The 22,274-nt window shown below is 33.9% G+C and overlaps 1 non-coding gene across 1 annotated transcript; it reads left to right on the forward strand.

Moving 5' to 3' along the window:
* Positions 1–21,794: 21,794 nt before the first annotated feature.
* Positions 21,795–21,901, forward strand: LOC139887391 (small nucleolar RNA R71). Its single transcript, XR_011773226.1, has one exon. It is a non-coding gene; the product is annotated as a small nucleolar RNA R71 (small nucleolar RNA).
* The last annotated feature ends 373 nt before the right edge of the window (positions 21,902–22,274 follow it).

The following is a 22,274-nucleotide window of genomic DNA, read 5'->3' on the forward strand; positions in this document are numbered from 1 at the left end:
AGAACGTGTTAGATAACGTATGATTTCATTGCGAGGTATTGACCTCTATATGCGACATTTTTAAAAGAAAACTGCATATATTATACATTACAAACCATGATCCTTATTTTTGATACAAGCTTTGGAAAAAATAAAGATGATTATCGTTTAGCGATAATCTTCGACTTACAAACTTTACAAATGATAATAACAACCCGATTTCTAGCATATTTTACAACACAAGTTCTTGGATATGCAGTTTTGTTTTTGACACATATATGCGTACGCAAGATCTTGCTCAAATTCAACATAATGCAGCGGAAGCTTTAGTAATCACCTGAGAATAGACATGTTTTAAAAGGTCAACATAAAGTTGGTGAGATATAGGTTTAATGCCGGCAGCAATATATATATAGACCACAAGATTTCATATATAAACGTTTTAATAAAAATATTCTAAGTGGTTGAGCACTTGGTAACCATACTTAACATTTAATCACGTCGCATATTCCCTTTATTATGAAATCTTACTACACCGTACCAAGTGTAGTCACGAAACGAAGTACTGTGCAACCGTTGAATACTGGTCGTCCAGTCCGGTTGGGGCTGTCAGGCCCGATAGATCTATCAACAGGATTCGCGTTTACAATACCGCTGTAAATATTAGTTACCAAGCTACAGGGAAGTATGCCAGTGGTACAACTCAACGTAGAATATATTTTTCAGTTACTTGTGTCCATAATGTAAAACATAAAATACATGTATTCTCATCCCGAAATATTTAGAGTTTAAAAGTGGGACTATATACTCACTTTCGTCTTGAAGATATATATATTTTGACTCGGTCTTCCGGTTGATATCACGAACCTATCCATATATAATATATCAATACCTTTTCTTTTTAAACAAACGTCTCATATATATATACTTGTTATACTTTTAATACTTTAAATAATTCCTTAGTCCATAGTTAGCAGTTCGTTGTTAGTAATTCAATTTTAATGGTTCATTTTTAGATGTTTAATATACCCGCAATGAAATAAATAAAACCCCCAACGAAATAAATAAAACCCCATCGTATATGTATTGGTCGAGATTAATCTTGACCCACGGTACCGGTGTTGTCAAATGACGTGTTGCGTACATAAAGTACCGGTGTTGTCAAATGACGTGTTGCGTACAAACATGGGATCTTATGATTAACCTTCTCGTGTTGTTTACGGGTGATCCTGAACCATATAAAATTGAATTATAAGTACATATATATAAAATATCATGTTATCTTAGAAAGATGTGATTTTATTTAATTTTTCCCAATTAATCCCGAAGTTAAACAAGTCTTGGATAACCAATTTTGTTTCGGTCATAGTTTCTTCGTTACAAATCCGTTTTCGTTGATTCAACTTGCCATCTCCTTGGATCGAGTCCCTCTTTAAGACTATGAACTGAAAATACCTTGGTTTGTATTCAAAATCACACGGCATAGGTGAAACTTTAGTGAAACTTATGAAGTTAAACATTTTTGTTACAAAAATATCATTTAATGACCATTTTTCTAAAAATACTTATACTTTGAATTAAATCATGAAATTTTTATGTGTTATCATATTCATAGTAAAAATCATTTTTCCAGAACATAAACCTTCAATTCAAAGTTTAAGATGGTTTTTAATTATCCAACCCAAAACAGTCCCCGGTTGCACTCCGACGTCGTAAAAACAGTTTTTAAGATATTCTTTGAAAAACCAAGTTATACCTTGTTAAATTAGCATATACATAAGTTATATTACAGGTCTTGAAGTATTTTAAAAGTTAAGTTAGAAGGATCTATTTACTTTGCAAACAAGTTTGAAAACATTCAAACTATGTTCTTGTTGTTAAACTTTTATACCACAAAATAAGATAGCTATATATATATGAATCGAATAAGGTTATGAATATAGATTCTACCTCAAGTTCCTTGGACTAGGTTGCTGTAAAAGAGAAGTAAAAAGCTAGAACCAAAAGGGTGATGGAAGTGGATGAAAGATTGGAAGTAAGTTTGTGTTCTTGGAAAGGATTCTTGAAGTGTTTTTGTATGGTTTTCTTATGGTGTTTAAGTAAGGTTTTTGAAGCTAGATCTTTATGGAACTTTGCTGGATTGTTGAAGGTGTTTAAGTGTTATAAGAGTGTGTGTTTTAGCTAGGAGATTGAAGTAGTAAATGAATCAAAAATGATGATACATATATACTCCTAAAAACGTGATTCTTAAGGGTATATGGACAAAATTTTAGTTTGTATTTTTGTAATTAGTCTTGCAATGATTCAAAAGTAATTACCTTATACATAAGGCATGAATAAGGGCTGGTTAGGTGGTGATTTGATGTGTATATACCAATAGTAAATACGTATAGAAGTTAGGTATGATACGAGTACAAATACCCTAGATATACGTATAGAAATTTTGTGAAAAATGGAATGAGGATTCAAATATAGCTATCTTTTGTGAATACACTTATATGGTTTTATGTATTTAAGTCTTTAAAAGTGATTAAATACATTACCTATACGATATATGTATAAACATTATAGGTTATAAGTATTTAAGTCAAATAACGTTACGTATGATTATCGTTTTGAAAACTTAAGTTAGTAGTTTCAAAATATACTTATAACTTATTGTTATTAATACAAAATGAGATATTACAACATTCTTAGATCATGTTAAATATGTATATATACATATATATACACAAACGTATAATTATCATATATTGTATAGTTCGTGATATCATCGGTCAAACTAGACGGTCAAACGTTGTGTAAAACTCTTTTCGGAAATATAAATTTCGACAATTTGGATTGCTTATCAAGTTGGTAAGGTTTAATTTATGTAAATATTAATCTTATAAGTATAGAACGATCGAAAAAGTGCGGGTCGTTACAGGAAGTCCAGTTTTTGGGTCATGTTGTGAGCGACCAGGGTATCAAAGTTGATCCCGTCAAGATTGAAGCTATCAGCAAGTGGGAGACCCCCACTACTCCGACTCATATTCGCCAATTCCTAGGTCTCGCCGGTTAGTTGATGTCGTAGGGGGTGTATACAAAAGAGTATTATTTTTAGTGCGAAATACTATTAAATATGCTACAATTTTACACAAGATATTTATTTATTTATAGAATGGATATACTTAAACCTTGCTACAACACTTATAGGCAGTGTACCTAATCGTAGAGTAGTGTAGTTTTTAGTAAGTCCGGTTCGTTCCACAGGGAGCTAGTGAAGTTTAACGCTATATTTTTACACACAATATTTGTAAAAAATACAAAAAAATATATATGTACTAGTAGTATTATTATTATAAAAGGGGGGGTTTTTTTACCGTTTAATGACCGATTTGTCGATTTTAAAGACTTAAGTCGCAATTAAAACCTAATGTAAAATATAAAAATAACTTAATTTAAAGAGTAAAGTAAATAACAATAAATAAAGTGCGATAAATTAAATGACATAAAATAAAAGTGCGATAATTAAAAATGCGAAAAAGAGATAAAATAAAGGAATTATGCTTATTTAAACTTCCGTAATCATGATGTTTGACGTGTTGATTTTAATTTTATGCCCATGGGTTAATTGTCCTTTGTCCTGAATTATTTAATATGTCCGTCTGGTTTTTGTCCATAACAGTCCATCAGTCATAAATATAAAGTGCGAGTGTCCTCGTCAAATTATCCTTATACCCGAAGTTAAATATTCCAACTAATTGGGGACTTAAACTGTAACAAGATTTTAATACTTTGTTTAATAATTACACCAGGATGTCGACTGAGTGTAACCCAAGGTTTTAATATTTTGTTATCAATTATACCAAGTGTCCTTGCACATAATTTCACCCCTGTTTTAATTATTCTAGTGGCTATTAATCCATTCCCGTGTCCGGTTAAATGAACGATTATTCGTACATATAAATACCCCGCCCATCGTGTCCGATTGAGTGTATATGGTAATTTATAGGGACGCCCAATTGTAAATCTTTATATTAACATTAACAAACTATCATTTAGTTAAACAAATATAAAGCCCATTAATAGCCCATAGTCTAATTTCCACAAGTGTCGTTCTTTTGTCCAAACCCCAATTATGGTACAAAGCCCAATTACCCAATTTTAGTAATTAGCCCAACATCATGAGTACTTCGTTTTAAATAAGCATAATAATAACTTAGCTACGAGACATTAATGTAAAAAGGTTGAACATAACTTACAATGATTAAAAATAGCGTAGCGTTACACGGACAGAATTTCGACTTTACACACTCAAACGATCTCTATCATAAATCTTATTATTATCATAATTTAAAATTAAAATTAAGATTATTGTTATATCTGATTACATTAACATTATGATAGAGAATTATAGATATTGATATTGATAATAGATTTTTAGGATAGAAAAAGGGATCGATATATAGATAAAAAAAAATGATAGAAAAAGGTTGTGTTTAATTGATCGTAATACGTCGCCTTTTATAGGCAAAATGTTAAATTGAATTTTCGCTTACGACCCCTGAACTATGCTCAATTAACAACTTTTTATTATTTAATATTATTCTTATTATGAATTATTTAAATATTATATTTTATTCTTGTGCATAGTTGACTTGTAATTTTTACACCGTTGCGTCGAGCGTTGAGAGTTGACTCATGTCCCGGTTCCGGATTTTCGAACGTCCTTTCGTACAATTTTATATCGTGTACTTTGCGTTTTGTAACTTGTACTCTTGTCATTTTTAGACGTTCCTCATCAATAATTTGAACCTTTTTGATTGTATCTTGTACTTTTGAGCTTTTTGGACCTTTTTGTCTTCAATTCTTCGAATCTGCCTTTTGTCTTCACTTTTTAATATTTAAACGAATATCGCTTGTAATTTGAACAATTGCAACTAAAATCTTGTCTTTCTTGGAGAGTAATGCTATAAAATATGTGTTCATTTTTGGTATTATCAATATTCCCACACTTAAGCGTTGCTTGTCCTCAAGCAATATAGTCTTGAAAAACACTTGAATCACTTCTTTATTCTTCACACTTTGTACATCAGTGATTTCAATACGGCGGTATGAACAATGATAGTAACGATGTGGTTAAAGGTGGGTGTGTCATTCACAGTTGCCTTGGGTTTAGGTCAACGACACTTTCAATCAAATAGCCGATTTACTTTCGGTTTCCAAAGCAAAGTGCACATTTGAAAGGCGGTTTACAGTCCCACATGACTATAAAAATTTAGATCCTTTAAGGAAATTGGATCTTTATGAAAACATTTGATCTTTTGAAAATTCAAGCTAGATTTTACCCTAGACAAGTTTTCTGATTTGATCCATCATTGGTGTTGCAAAATATATTTGTGGATCAATATTTTGGCTAAAACTTTTAGGCTCGTGTAATCCACTGCTATCCCGGTATCGGAAAGCACACATCCAGTTTACTTGTTCCGTATATTACCTTTCGGTAAACTACCGTCCGGTTGTAAAGGAAAGCGATGAACAAGAAACTGTTAAGGCAATGTCTAATGACATGCATTTGATTATGGTCTTTTTAACGTGTCGGATGCTAGAACTATCCTTGGTAGGAGCAATAGTAAAGATCATCCTATAATTTTTCGGTCTGGCACAAGGTCCTGTCTCCGACCATGCTATGCAACCACCGTTCTTACGGTTGACACCCGATTTTGTTCAGGTGACCTAATGAATTCCAGGTGAATTCCTAGGATTTTACGTTCAATGGTAATGAACGCATTGAAAATGGATTTTCAGAAAATAAATCGGTTTGTATTTTTGATCAAAATATTTTCTCGTTCAAGCTCGAGTTTAGATATCATTGAATTCCATGAGTTTGAATTCTCAATCTTTAAGGTCAATCTCAAGGATTGAGTAATATCAGTCTTAAAAGCTGATTTTTGATCTTTTAAGGAGATTATCCTTTCTGGGGATCTGATTCATAAGTCTTATTCAGCTAATTTGCACGGTGCCCCCCCATTGTACGAGATAAATCCTTCTCATGGTTAGGATAAATCTGACCACTTGGCGACCCTGTTTGATGCTGAGGTCCGTGGATTTCCAGTCGATTTTAGTGATGACTTTTCTAGATTTTTCGTCAACCTACAGCTGGTCTGGACGACAACTTCATGACCTAAATCAAGAAGCGCGTGTCTTTTTCGAAAGACTTTACTTCCTTTTAATGATGGAATTGATTCATCGTGTAGATCCATCTTTTTATCTTTATTATAATATTGCGGGTAAAACGGTCAATTTAGTCCAAAACAAAAGTATCTTAAATTATTTGTTACAGAAATATGTTACATATGTTTAAAATAACTTGGTAAAGTTTTCCCACACTTGGCTTTTATTATCCTTTCTTTGCCTTTTTATTTTCCTCTATTCCATTTTTAAATGAATTCTAACATTTTGGTTGTTTCTCAATTTATGTCCTTTCCGAGGTAACGATAATTTCGGCTCAATGACCTAGTTTTCATCGTTCATAAATATGTATAAACATGATTTTGAATTCATTTTGTTGAAAATTTTGAAAAATTTACTAGAAGTGGGTAGTCAGTATATAAGACTAGGGCTGTTCCTTGTTATCGGAGAGCACTAGATTCTAATACAACTACTGCGTTACTAGTATTTTTAATGGTAACCAAGTGTTTAAAATAAAAAATTTTTAAAATCCGAAAGAATTTAACCCCTTCCCACACTTAAGATCTTGCAATGCCCTCATTTGCAAGAAATCAGTAACAATTTAAATTATTGAGGGTGATAAGCGTAGAAAAGTGATTAAATTTTACCAAAGTTTCAAACATATTGTTGTTTGTTTGTTGAATGATAAATGGTGCACGTCATTTGTTTATTCCGTCTTGTTTGTTATTTCACACATATTTTGCATCTTGTCGTCAAAATTACTTGCTTTTGCTGAACTTAATGCCAGTCTTTGAAAACGCGTTGTTTTACCCTGTCTTGTAAGATAAACTACAAACAAATATATACATACTATTTTTTTATTTATTTATAAAACCTTTAACTTATAAAACAAATATTAATTAATTTTAAAAATTTGTTTCTTTTAAGAATGAGGGCGTTTCGGAACGATGCCCTAGTCCGTCCTTCGACAAAATTTTAAAATTTGTCTTTTTGTAGCGATTGTTTTAAAAGCTAAGATTTTAGGGTTTTTTTTTTTTTTTTTTTTTTTTTTTTTTGGCATACTTTAATTCAATAAGATTAAAAATAATGATAATAATAACTCTCGTCCCTCCCTCGGGTAAAGCATTTTCGGTTCAATGACCTAGTCTTCAACTTACGACGAATTTTAAAAATCATATTTTTAACTTAATGAGATAAAGTAAATTTTTGTTTTTAAATTCACACAACTTAAATATAAAATTCAAAATTAATATTAAAAATTCACACCAAACTTAAAAATTTGAAATGCATAAAATTAAAAATTCATATTTTAAAAAATTAAAAATTCACACCAAACTTAATTTTAAAAATTCATATTATAAATTCACACCAAACTTATATTAATTTTTTAAATATTTACAATTTTAAAAATATTGTTTTTACAAAGTTTACAATATTAATTTAAGATTTAAATATTAATTTTAAAAAACATGGTAAAAATAAAAGTAAAAATCTTTTTGGCTTTTTATCCCACTTTAATCAATCAAATATTATCAAAAATATGCGCCCCTCTTTTCGGTAAAGTAATTTCGGTTCCAAGACCTAATTTAACTCATGACGAATTTTTGAAATATTTTGGGTTGATTGATTAAAGATATTTATACCTTAAGAATAAACGTTAAATTTCGCAGTGATGTAATAAATTTTTGAATGATATCAATAATTTCGGTCGCCAAACCTATTTTTATTTAATACCAATTTAATACTTTATAGCGAACAAATTAGCGTTTATTATCAAAAGGTTAAAAATAAAAATAAAAATAAAAACTGTACAGACATACCTGTTGTAATGACCCGCACTTTTTCGATCGTTCTATACTTATAAGATTAATATTTATATAAATTAAACCTTACCAACATGATAAGCAATCCAAATTGTTGAGATTTATATTTCCGAAAAGAGTTTTACACAACGTTTGACCGTCTAGTTTGACCGATGATATCACAAACTATACAATATATGATAATTATACGTTTGTGTATATATATGTATATATACATATTTAACATGTTTAATGAATGTTTTAATATCTCATTAATAACAATAAGTTATAAGTATATTTTGAAACTACTAACTTAAGTTTTCAAAACGATAACCATACGTAACGTTATTTGACATAAATACTTATAACCTATAATGTTTATACATATATCGTATATGTAATGTATTTAATCACTTTTAAGGACTTAAATACATAAAATCATATAAGTGTATTCACAAAAGATAGCTATATTTGAATCCTCATTCTATTTTTCACAAGATTTCTATACGTATATCTAGAGTATATGTACTCGTATCATACCTAACTTCTATACGTATTTACTATTGGTATATACACATCAAATCACCACCTAACTAGCCCTTGTTACTGCCCTAAGGTAGAGGTAATTGCTTTTGTATGATTGTTTGACAAATACACAAGATTACAAGCTTAATATTTTGTCCTTACCCCCCCCCATATCACGTTTTTAAAGGGTCTTCATGGATCCTCATTTTGATTCATTTTAACTTCAATTATCTTAGCTAATACACACACTCTTTCTTAACCTTTAAACTCCATAATCATCCAGAAAGTTACCAAGAAGATCTAGCCATAAAAACCTTACTTAATCACCATAAGAAAACTCTTACAACAACACTTCAAGAAATCCTTCCAAGAACACAAACTTACTTCCAATCTTTCATCCAATTCCATCACCCTTTTGGTTCTAGGTTCTTACTCCTCTTTTATAGCAACCTTGTCCAAGGAACTTGAGGTAGTAACTATGTTCATAACCTTATTCGATTCATATATATATATAGCTATCTTATTTTGTGGTATAAAATTTTAACAACAAGAACATAGTTTGAATGTTTTCAAACTTGTTTGCAAACTAAATAGATCCTTCTAACTTAACTTTTAAAATACTTCAAGACCTGTAATATATCTTAAATATATGCTAATTTAACAAGGTTTAACTTGGTTTTTCAAAGAACACCTTAAAAACTGTTTTTACGACGTCGGAGTGTAACCGGGGGCTGTTTTGGGTTGGATAATTAAAAACCATCTTAAACTTTGAATTGGAGGTTTATTTTCTGGAAAAATGATTTTTACTATGAATATGTTAACGCATAAAAATTTTATGATTTAACTCAAAGTATGAGTATTTTTAGAAAAATAATCATTTAAGGTTGTTTACATGATGAAAAATGATTAACTTCATAAGTTTCACCAAAGTTTGACCTATGACCTGTGATTTCGAATACAAACTAAGGTATTTACAGTTCATATTCTTAAAGAGGGACTCGATCTAAGGAAGTGGCAAGTTGAACCAACGAAAACGGAGTTGTAACGAAGAAACTATGACCAAAACGAAATCGGATATCCAAGACTAGTTTAGCTACGTGACTAATTGGAAAAAAATTAAATAAACCACATCCTTCTAAAATAACATGATATTTTATATATATGTACTCATAATTTAATTTTATATGGTTCAGGATCACTCGTAAACAATACGAGAAGATTAATCATAAGATCCCATGATTGTACGCAACACGTCATTTGACAACACCGGTACTTTATGTACGCAACACGTCATTTGACAACACCGGTACCGTGGGTCAAGATTAATCTCGACCAATACATATTCGATGGGGGTTTTATTTATTTCATTGGGGGTTTATTAAACATCTAAATATGAACCATTAAAATTGAATTACTAACTACGGACTAAGAAATTATTAAAACTATTAAAAGTATAATAGGTATATATATGTGACGATTGTTTAAAATGGAAATATATTGATAAAATATATATGGATAGGTTCGTGATATCAACCGGAGACCAAGTCAAAATATATATATCTTCAAGACAAAAGTGAGTATATAGTCCCACTTTTAAACTCTAAATATTTCGGGATGAGAATACATGTATTTTATGTTTTACGATATGGACACAAGTAACTGAAAAATATATTCTACGTTGAGTTGTACCACTGGCATACTTCCCTGTAGCTTGGTAACTGTTATTTACAGCGGTATTGTAAACGCGAATCCTGTTGATAGATCTATCGGGCCTGACAACCCCAACCGGACTGGACGACCAGTATTCAACGGTTGCACAGTACTTCGTTTCGTGACTACACTTGGTACGGTGTAGTAAGATTTCATAATAAAGGGAATATGCGACGTGATTAAATGTTAAGTATGGTTATCAAGTGCTCAACCACTTAGAATATTTTTATTAAAACGTTTATATATGAAATCTTGTGGTCTATATATATATATTGCTGCCGGCATTAAACCTATATCTCACCAACTTTATGTTGACGTTTTAAGCATGTCTATTCTCAGGTGATAATTAGAAGCTTCCGCTGCAACATGTTGAATTTAAACAAGATCTTGAGTATGCATATTTGTGTCAAAAATAAAACTGCATATCGGAGGATTTGTAATGTAAAATATGCTAGAAATCGTATTGTTATCATCACATGTAAAGTTTGTAAGTCTAAGATTATCGCTAAACGATAATCATCTTTATTTTGTCTAAAGCTTGTATCAAAATAAGAATTATGGTTTGTAATGTAAAATATATGCAGTTGTTCTTTAAAAATGTCGCATATAGAGGTCAATACCTCGCAATGAAATCATACGTTATCTAACACGTTCTTATGGTTAAGGACGGGTTATGACATGTGGTATCAGAGCGGTGGTCTTAGCGAACCAGGTTTGCATTAGTGTGTCTAACCGAGAAGTCGTTAGGATACATTAGTAAGTCTGGACTTTGACCGGGTTTGATTTAAAAACCGTTGCTTATCATTGTTGGTTAAAATTTATATGTAAATATTATGTAGTACTAATGGGTTAGTTGTTGTGTGATAGATGTCGGGCTCAAAACTTGTCATCACGTTCAGCGACTCCGAACCAGAATCTTCAGATGGTGTTCCAGTCATTAACCTATCCGATGACGAAAATAATATCTTTGGGGAAGACTCACAAATTCCGGATGAACCGACTATAGAGAACCCGGAAAGTGAACCCGAGGAGGAAAGTGAACCCGAGGAGGAAAGTGAACCCGAGGAGGAAAGTGAACCCGAGGAAGAAATACAGGAAATTACAAAAGACGAGTTCGAACTAGGAAAGAAACGCAAGGCTAATGAATTAGAAAATTCAAATCCCGAGTTTAGTAAGGATGATGTGGCACCAACTTCACTAGACACTACCACCCCTATTCCCGCTATTCCTATTTGTTCTATCCCGGCATCCAGTTCTTCAGTCCCACAGCCAAAATATAGGCAGACAGCTAGGATAAGCGTTAGGCGATTCATTGAACCTAAACGTCTTAGAAAATAGACCAAACGATGCGCTGCCGTATTAAACCATGGGATCATATAATGTTTTGTATAATATTATTAATGTGGTTTGTTTAATGTTCGATGTAAGATAAGCATATGTAAAATAGTGAAGTGTGAAATGCAATAATTTTCCATGGTTAAGTATTACTTAGATGGTAGTAATTGATTCTGTACTAAGCTATTAAGTATGGACATTAACGGGTAGGTACTACCCTAGATATAATTATAAAACGCTAATAAGAAGAAAAGGCTTTTATAATAATACCTGGTTCATATTATTAATAAGCTATAATGTACTGTAAATATACACTAAATCTATAATATTCCATGTGAATAATTATTTTCTTTTCATTCTTATAGAAGAATATGGCGCGATTGAACCGAATGACGGAACAAGAAATACAGGAACTCATCAATCAGCGAGTGAACGACAGAATGTTATGGGTCAAGGCTGCAAGAGGTGCTACAGTTAACCCAAATCCTCGTGTGGGGTGCACTTACAAAACTTTTCAAGCTTGCAAGCCCTCATCATTCAGTGGAACGGAAGGACCGATCGGTTTAACCCGGTGGATAGAAAAGATGGAGACTGTGTTTAAAATCAGTGGTTGTGTTGAAAAGGACATGACCAAGTATGCATCGTGCACTTTACAAGATAGTGCACTCACATGGTGGAAAAATTTTGTGAAGGCTGTAGGAGGAGATGTAGCTTATGATACTCCATGGGAAGAATTCAAAATAATGTTAATCAATGAATATTGTCCAAGGAACGAGGTTAGGAAGTTGGAAGATGAATTACGAAGTCTGAAGGTTATTGGTACTGAAATCACCAACTACAATCAGCGATTCATGGAATTAGTTTTGCTATGTCCTGAATTGGTTCCAACCGAAGAACGGAAGATTGAAATGTACAAAGATGGTTTGCCCAAAAAGGTCAAGGCAAATGTTACAGCATCAAAACCTAAGACAATTCATGAAGCTATAACCATGGCAAACGAGCTAATGGATCAGGTCATCTTGGATAAGAAAGCATCCAATACTGATGTGAAGGTATCAGGTAACAAAAGAAAGTGGAATGGAAATTATGATCGAGGTAATCAACAACAATCCATCAAGAAACAAGAAACCACGCAAGGTGCAGGTAGTGGTTCAAGCTTTGGTTACAAAGGACAAAATCCTTTATGCAACCGATGCCACAAACATCACTTTGGTTACTGTAATGTGGTATGCAACAAATGTAATCGAAAGGGTCATGTTGCTGAAGATTGTAGGGCTCTCGTTACAAATACAAATGGTACCAAGACTCCTGCCACCAATGCAAATAGAACTGCTTTGGCTACCATTACTTGTTTTGGGTGTGGAAAACAAGGTCACTATAAGAGCCAGTGCCCGAATCCAGAGAAGAATATCGGACCTGCACGTGGGAGAGCATTTGTTATTAATGCTAGAGAGGCATGTGAAGACCCGGAGCTTGTTACGGGTACGTTTACCATTAATAACTTATCCGCATCTATTATATTTGATACTGGTGCTGATAGAAGTTACGTGTGTAGAGACTTTCACGCTAAATTGAATTGTTCATCATTACCTCTAGATGCTAAGTACATGATTGAGTTAGCTAATGGTAAACTAATTAAAGCCGATAAAATTTGCCGTGATTGTAAAATAAATTTAGCTTGAGAAACATTTAAGATTGATTTGATACCCGTAGAATTAGGAAGTTTTGATGTAATAATCGGCATGGACTGGATGTCCAAAATAGGAGCTGAAGTTGTGTGTGCCAAGAAGGCAATTCGCATTCCTCGTAAGAATAAAACGCCAGTAATGATTTATGGAGAGAAGGGTAACTCAAAGCTAAAACTCATTAGTTATTTGAAAGCTCAAAAGTGCTTGAAGAAAGGGTGCTATGCTATCTTAGCACATGTTAATAAAGTCGAAAAGAAAGAAAAAGAGAAGTGCATCAATGACGTGCCTGTGGCAAGAGATTTTCCTGAAGTATTTCCGGAAGAGTTGCCGGGATTACCTCCATTTAGATCTGTAGAATTTCAAATAGATTTAGTACCAGGAGCTGCACCAGTGGCTCGTGCTCCATATAGACTTGCACCGTCCGAATTAAAAGAACTTCAAAGTCAGTTAAAAGAATTACTAGACCGTGGATTCATACGACCAAGCACTTCACCGTGGGGAGCTCCAATTTTGTTTGTTAAGAAGAAAGATGGATCTTTTAGGATGTGTATAGATTATCGTGAATTAAATAAGTTAACTATCAAGAATCGGTATCCACTACCGAGAATTGATGACTTATTTGATCAACTGCAAGGATCATGTGTTTATTCGAAAATCGACCTAAGATCGGGTTATCATCAATTACGTGTCAAAGAAGAGGACATTCCGAAAACTGCTTTTCGGACACGTTATGGTCATTATGAATTTTTGGTCATGCCGTTTGGATTGACGAATGCGCCAGCTGTATTCATGGACCTCATGAATCGAGTTTGTAGTCCATATTTAGATAAGTTTGTTATCATTTTCATTGATGATATTCTTATCTATTCCAAGAGTGAGCAAGAGCATGAGCAGCATTTAAGGTTGATATTAGAGTTGTTAAGAAAAGAACAGCTATATGCTAAATTTTCTAAATGTGCTTTCTGGTTGAAAGAAGTGCAATTTCTTGGCCACGTTGTTAGTAGCAAAGGAATTCAGGTTGATCCAGCAAAAATTGAAGCCATTGAAAAATGGGAGACTCCTAAGACACCAATGCAGATACGCCAATTTTTGGGTTTAGCCGGTTATTATAGAAGGTTTATTCAAGATTTTTCCCGAATAGCTAAGCCGTTGACAGCGTTAACGCAAAAAGGGAAGAAATATGAATGGACCTCTGAGCAGGAGAGTGCATTTCAATTACTGAAAAAGAAGTTGACTACGGTGCCTATTTTATCGTTACCAGAAGGGAACGATGATTTTGAAATATATTGTGACGCTTCGCGACAAGGTTTTGGTTGCGTTCTTATGCAACGGAAGAAAGTTATTGCATACGCATCCCGACAATTAAAGATTCACGAGCGAAATTATACGACGCATGATCTAGAACTGGGAGCAGTCGTGTTTGCATTGAAGATATGGAGACACTACTTGTATGGGGTTAAATGCACTGTGTTTACTGATCATAAAAGCCTTCAACATATTTTCGATCAAAAACAGCTGAACATGAGGCAACGTAGGTGGGTTGAGTTAATAAATGACTATGATTGTGAAATTCGTTATCATCCCGGGAAAGCGAACGTGGTGGCCGACGCTCTAAGCAGAAAGGAACGAGAACCAATTCGAGTACGAGCGATGAACATAAAAATTCGCATGAATCTCAACTCACAAATCAAAGAAGTTCAACGAGAAGCACTTACTAAAGAAAATATAGGAAATGAAATAATGAAGAAGTATGAGAAGCAACTCGTTATACGGGAAGATGGAATTCGATATTTTGCAAACCGTATTTGGGTACCGAAGTTGGGTGGATTAAGGAAGTTGATATTGAATGAGGCACATAAGACAAGATACTCGATACATCCTGGAGTTGGAAAGATGTACCAAGATCTTAAGACACATTATTGGTGGCCTAATTTAAAGACAGACGTTGCAACATATGTTGGGGAATGTTTAACTTGTTCCAAAGTCAAAGCTGAACACCAGAAGCCGTCAGGGTTACTTCAACAACCAGAAATCCCAGAATGGAAATGGGATGGTATTACCATGGATTTCATCACGAAGTTACCAAAGACTGCCTGGGGATACGACACCATTTGGGTGATTGTTGATCGTCTCACCAAGTCTGCACATTTCTTGCCTATAAAGGAAACGGATAGAATGGAGAAACTATTACGATTGTATATAAAGGAAGTTGTTTCAAGGCATGGAATACCTATTTCCATTATATCCGATCGTGATAGTAGATTTACATCAAAGTTCTGGCAATCACTACAGGAGGCCCTAGGAACTCGTTTGGATATGAGTACCGCGTATCATCCGCAAACCGACGGGCAGAGTGAAAGAACGATTCAGACTCTTGAAGACATGCTCAGGGCATGTGTGATCGATTTTGGAAACGGATGGGATAAATATCTACCATTAGCAGAATTCTCGTATAATAATAGTTATCATGCGAGCATTAAAGCTGCGCCATTTGAAGCATTGTACGGAAGGAAGTGTAGATCTCCTATTTGTTGGAATGAAGTAGGAGATCGACAATTAACTGGTCCCGAGATCATACACGAAACGACTGAGAAGATAGTACAAATCAAGGAGAGATTGAAAACAGCCCGTAGTCGCCAAAAGAGCTACGCCGATGTTCGAAGGAAACCATTAGAGTTTCAGATCGGTGACATGGTTATGTTAAAGGTGTCACCGTGGAAAGGTGTAATACGCTTAGGAAAAAGGGGTAAACTGAACCCAAGATATGTAGGTCCGTTCAAGATTATCGAACGCATTGGACCGGTAGCTTATCGACTCGAGTTACCACAACAACTCGCTGGAGTACATAATACATTTCACGTCTCAAACCTTAAGAAGTGTCTTGCAAAGGAAGACCTCACCATTCCTCTTGAAGAAATCCATGTCGACGAGAAACTACAATTCATCGAAGAACCAATCGAAATCATGGATCGTGAAGTTAAACGGCTCAAGCAGAGCAACATACCGATCGTTAAGGTTCGTTGGAATGCTCGAAGGGGTCCCGAGTTTACTTGGGAACGAGAGGATCAAATGAAACAAAAATATTCACACTTGTTTTCCGATGACGCAAAATAGGTACAATTTTAAAATTTCGGGACGAAATTTATTTAACGGGTAGGTACTGTAATGACCCGCACTTTTTCGATCGTTCTATACTTATAAGATTAATATTTATATAAATTAAACCTTACCAACATGATAAGCAATCCAAATTGTTGAGATTTATGTTTCCGAAAAGAGTTTTACACAACGTTTGACCGTCTAGTTTGACCGATGATATCACAAACTATACAATATATGATAATTATACGTTTGTGTATATATATGTATATATACATATTTAACATGATTAATGAATGTTTTAATATCTCATTAATAACAATAAGTTATAAGTATATTTTGAAACTACTAACTTAAGTTTTCAAAACGATAACCATACGTAACGTTATTTGACATAAATACTTATAACCTATAATGTTTATACATATATCGTATATGTAATGTATTTAATCACTTTTAAGGACTTAAATACATAACATCATATAAGTGTATTCACAAAAGATAGCTATATTTGAATCCTCATTCTATTTTTCACAAGATTTCTATACGTATATCTAGAGTATATGTACTCGTATCATACCTAACTTCTATACGTATTTACTATTGGTATATACACATCAAATCACCACCTAACTAGCCCTTGTTACTGCCCTAAGGTAGAGGTAATTGCTTTTGTATGATTGTTTGACAAATACACAAGATTACAAGCTTAAAATTTTGTCCTTGCCCCCCCCATATCACGTTTTTAAAGGGTCTTCATGGATCCTCATTTTGATTCATTTTAACTTCAATTATCTTAGCTAATACACACACACTCTTTCTTAACCTTTAAACTCCATAATCATCCAGCAAGTTACCAAGAAGATCTGGCCATAAAAACCTTAGTTAATCACCATAAGAAAACTCTTACAACAACACTTCAAGAAATCCTTCCAAGAACACAAACTTACTTCCAATCTTTCATCCAATTCCATCACCCTTTTGGTTCTAGGTTCTTACTCCTCTTTTACATCAACCTTGTCCAAGGAACTTGAGGTAGTAACTATGTTCATAACCTTATTCGATTCATATATATATAGCTATCTTATTTTGTGGTATAAAATTTTAACAACAAGAACATAGTTTGAATGTTTTCAAACTTGTTTGCAAACTAAATAGATCCTTCTAACTTAACTTTTAAAATACTTCAAGACCTGTAATATATCTTAAATATATGCTAATTTAACAAGGTTTAACTTGGTTTTTCAAAGAACACCTTAAAAACTGTTTTTACGACGTCGGAGTGTAACCGGGGGCTGTTTTGGGTTGGATAATTAAAAACCATCTTAAACTTTGAATTGGAGGTTTATTTTCTGGAAAAATGATTTTTACTATGAATATGTTAACGCATAAAAATTTTATGATTTAACTCAAAGTATAAGTATTTTTAGAAAAATAATCATTTAAGGTTGTTTACATGATGGAAAATGATTAACTTCATAAGTTTCACCAAAGTTTGACCTATGACCTGTGATTTCGAATACAAACTAAGGTATTTACAGTTCATATTCTTAAAGAGGGACTCGATCCAAGGAAGTGGCAAGTTGAACCAACGAAAACGGAGTTGTAACGAAGAAACTATGACCAAAACGAAATCGGATATCCAAGACTAGTTTAGCTACGTGATTAATTGGAAAAAAATTAAATAAACCACATCCTTCTAAAATAACATGATATTTTATATATATGTACTCATAATTTAATTTTATATGGTTCAGGATCACCCGTAAACAATACGAGAAGATTAATCATAAGATCCCATGATTGTACGCAACACGTCATTTGACAACACCGGTACTTTATGTACGCAACACGTCATTTGACAACACCGGTACCGTGGGTCAAGATTAATCTCGACCAATACATATTCGATGGGGGTTTTATTTATTTCATTGGGGGTTTATTAAACATCTAAATATGAACCATTAAAATTGAATTACTAACTACGGACTAAGAAATTATTAAAACTATTAAAAGTATAATAGGTATATATATGTGACGATTGTTTAAAATGGAAATATATTGATAAACTATATATGGATAGGTTCGTGATATCAACCGGAGACCAAGTCAAAATATATATATCTTCAAGACAAAAGTGAGTATATAGTCCCACTTTTAAACTCTAAATATTTCGGGATGAGAATACATGTATTTTATGTTTTACGATATGGACACAAGTAACTGAAAAATATATTCTACGTTGAGTTGTACCACTGGCATACTTCCCTGTAGCTTGGTAACTGTTATTTACAGCGGTATTGTAAACGCGAATCCTGTTGATAGATCTATCGGGCCTGACAACCCCAACCGGACTGGACGACCAGTATTCAACGGTTGCACAGTACTTCGTTTCGTGACTACACTTGGTACGGTGTAGTAAGATTTCATAATAAAGGGAATATGCGACGTGATTAAATGTTAAGTATGGTTACCAAGTGCTCAACCACTTAGAAAATTTTTATTAAAACGTTTATATATGAAATCTTGTGGTCTATATATATATATATTGCTGCCGGCATTAAACCTATATATCACCAACTTTATGTTGACGTTTTAAGCATGTCTATTCTCAGGTGATAATTAGAAGCTTCCGCTGCAACATGTTGAATTTAAACAAGATCTTGAGTATGCATATTTGTGTCAAAAATAAAACTGCATATCGGAGGATTTGTAATGTAAAATATGCTAGAAATCGTATTGTTATCATCACATGTAAAGTTTGTAAGTCTAAGATTATCGCTAAACGATAATCATCTTTATTTTGTCTAAAGCTTGTATCAAAATAAGAATTATGGTTTGTAATGTAAAATATATGCAGTTGTTCTTTAAAAATGTCGCATAGAGGTCAATACCTCGCAATGAAATCATACGTTATCTAACACGTTCTTATGGTTAAGGACGGGTTATGACACCTGTGAAATAGATTTCTTAGTTATATGATCTATCCCATTCATAAGATAGTCGGTTTAATTGGTTTTCCATAGCTACATAGGCGTAACCTCGAGCATTCAGTGTCTTTTCTTCTAAACATATGAACGGTCCGTCTCTACATAAAGTAACAAATTCGGTATTTGAATAGGTTTGATTATTTGAACATTTACCTCCATGTGACCATTTTCCGCATTTGTGACATCTTTCTAGGTGTCGTGCTCTTCTTTTCGCTGCGGATTTTGATTTTCCTTTACCAAATTGTAACTTATTATCTTCACATCTGGATTCTTTTCTAACTCCGTCCATTCTTTCTCTGATTACTGATACTAATTCACTCGGTAGTATGTCATTATTACGTTTAGTGATCAAAGCGTGTAGCATTAGACCATGGTTTAGTTCACAGGCAGTCTTCATTTTGTAAAAACCTAAAAAAAAATAAAAATTCAGAATGGGGGGAGAAGACTAGTTCTTTAGGGTCTGCTAGGGAAAGACCAATCTGATTCCATTCTCGGAACTACACGAGAGCAGAACAACTAACTCTAGACAGCATTTTCTTTTTTAGAACATTTGAATCTCCCCACACTTAGGTAGCTGTGGTGTCGAAATTGTGATTAGCTTCATCGTCAATTTCTCTTAGCCCATAATCAACTTGCATATCTGTGACTTTCTCTTTAAGCCATTGGTCGGATTCCTGTGTGATATCCACAATTTCAACTAGCTTCACCTTTTCTTTAGGCGATAGATTGGATACTAATCGGTTACATAACTTAAAGTTCCCCTTACTTCTAGCATCGCGAATCCGTTTAATAAGTTTCTTCATTGAACTATTAATAACGGGATCATTTAATTTCGTATCAACAACGGGGTTCTTTGTTATCAAGTCATCATTAGGCGTTACTTCATTTTCCCCACACTTAGGCGTTTTATTATTGCTAAGTACTACCGTTGGAGTTGGTAAAACAACATGGTTCTTACCAATCGTTTTTACTGGTTCAACGGTTTTGGTTGGTGGAGATTTAGACTTTCGAATCATAAAGGTGATCGATTTGTCACCACTTTTAAGTGTCATTCTTCCATTTCCTACATCAAAGAACGCCCCGGTGGACGCTAAGAATGGTCGACCTAAAATTAGAGGAATGTTTGAGTCCTCTTCTATGTCAATGACAATGAATTCGACTAGAAAGGTTAAATTACCTACTTGAATGGGTAGGTTGTCAGCAATTCCAACTGGGTGTTTAATGGTTTGATCAAAGAGTCGAACACTCATATCCGTTGGACTTAACTTACCTACACCTAATCTCTTATATAAGGACAGAGGCATAACACTCACACTTGCACCTAAATCTGCTAGTGCATCATACATAACACAATCACTAAGTAGACAAGGAACAATAAATTCACCCGGATCACCTACTCCAGGTGGAGGTTTTGGTGGAACTGTATTCACCGGGTTTATCTTTACGGTTTTTGTTTCTTGTACTTTCTTATTCTTTTTCTTCTTCTTCTTTCCAGAGGTATCACAATCTTTATTACCTATCACTTGCTCATACTCAACTCCTTTTCTTGGAAACGGGATAGGTGGTCTGTATGGTGCCACCACTGGCTTTACATACTCGGGTGGTGGTGGTGTTGGTGTAACTTCTTCATTGTTACTCACATCTAAAACCTTCCCATCTTCTGGTGCTGGTTTTTCAGAATTCGTTGACACCATATTAACATTCTCATTCTGAGGGTTTACTTCAGTATTACTCGGTAGCTTTCCTTGTTCCCTTTCACTCATCATGCTAGCAAGAGTACCTACGTGTTTTTCTAGATTCAAAATGGAAGCTTGTTGAGTTCTTAATGACTGATCAAACCTCTCGTTCATTTGGGTTTGAGATGTAATAAATTGTGTTTGAGATTCCATTAGCTTTGCCATCATTTCTTCTAGATTTGGCTTTTTCTCTTCGATTTGTTGTGGTGGTTTATACAAGCCATGTCTTTGTTGATTGAAAGTGTTGGTTTGAGTTGGTTGGTTATACGAGTTATTGTTGGGTCCATTTGGATTGTAAAGAATGTTTTGATTTCGATTGAAGTTCAGCTTTGGCGGTTGATAATTATTTTGATAATTATTTCCCGGCCTTTGGTTCATATAGGAAACATTCTCTCGTTGTTCCATCGTTGGTTCAATGTGACAATCTTTCGTTAAGTGTGGTCCACCGCATTGCTCACAACTGATTCGTATTGCGTGAATATCTTTATTCATCTTTTCCATTCGTCTTTCGAAAGCATCTATTTTTGCGGAAACGGAATCAAAGTCATGGCTAGAATCGGCTCTAGCCGCTTTAGATGAACGAAAAATATCTTTTCTTGATGCCACTCATGAGAGTGGGAGGCTGTGTCATCAATAATTTTGTAAGCTTCAGTTGCGGTTTTCTTCATAATTGAACCACCAGCTGTTATGTCGATGTCTTTCCGTGTAGCAACGTTGACACCTTGGTAGAATATTTGTACTATTTGATAAGTGTCTAAACCGTGTTGAGGACATCCTCTCAACATCCTTCCGAATCTTGTCCATGCCTCATATAATGTTTCATTTGGCTTTTGCGCGAACGTAACAATTTCTCCTTGAAGTCTCACGGCTTTGGATGCCGGAAAGAATTGTTTAAGAAAATTTTCAACTAAAACATCCCATGTGTCAATCGCCCCTTCAGGTAACGATTCTAACCAATCTTTGGCTTCTCCCTTTAAAGTCCAGGGAAACAACATGAGATAGATTTGTTCGTCTTCTACTTCTCGGATTTTGAATAGTGTACAGATCCTATTAAAGGTACGAAGATGTTCGTTTGGATCTTCATTCGGCGCACCACTGAATTGGCATTGATTAGTCACCATATGTAGAATTTGTCCTTTGATTTCATAATCTGGTGCATTAACGTTTGGATGAGTAATTGCGTGACCTTGGCCAGTGTGTTTAGCTCTCATTCGGTCTTCCATATTTAAAGGTTCC

The sequence above is a fragment of the Rutidosis leptorrhynchoides genome, chromosome 1 (assembly GCF_046630445.1).
Source record: "Rutidosis leptorrhynchoides isolate AG116_Rl617_1_P2 chromosome 1, CSIRO_AGI_Rlap_v1, whole genome shotgun sequence".
NCBI classification, from domain to species: Eukaryota; Viridiplantae; Streptophyta; class Magnoliopsida; order Asterales; family Asteraceae; genus Rutidosis; species Rutidosis leptorrhynchoides.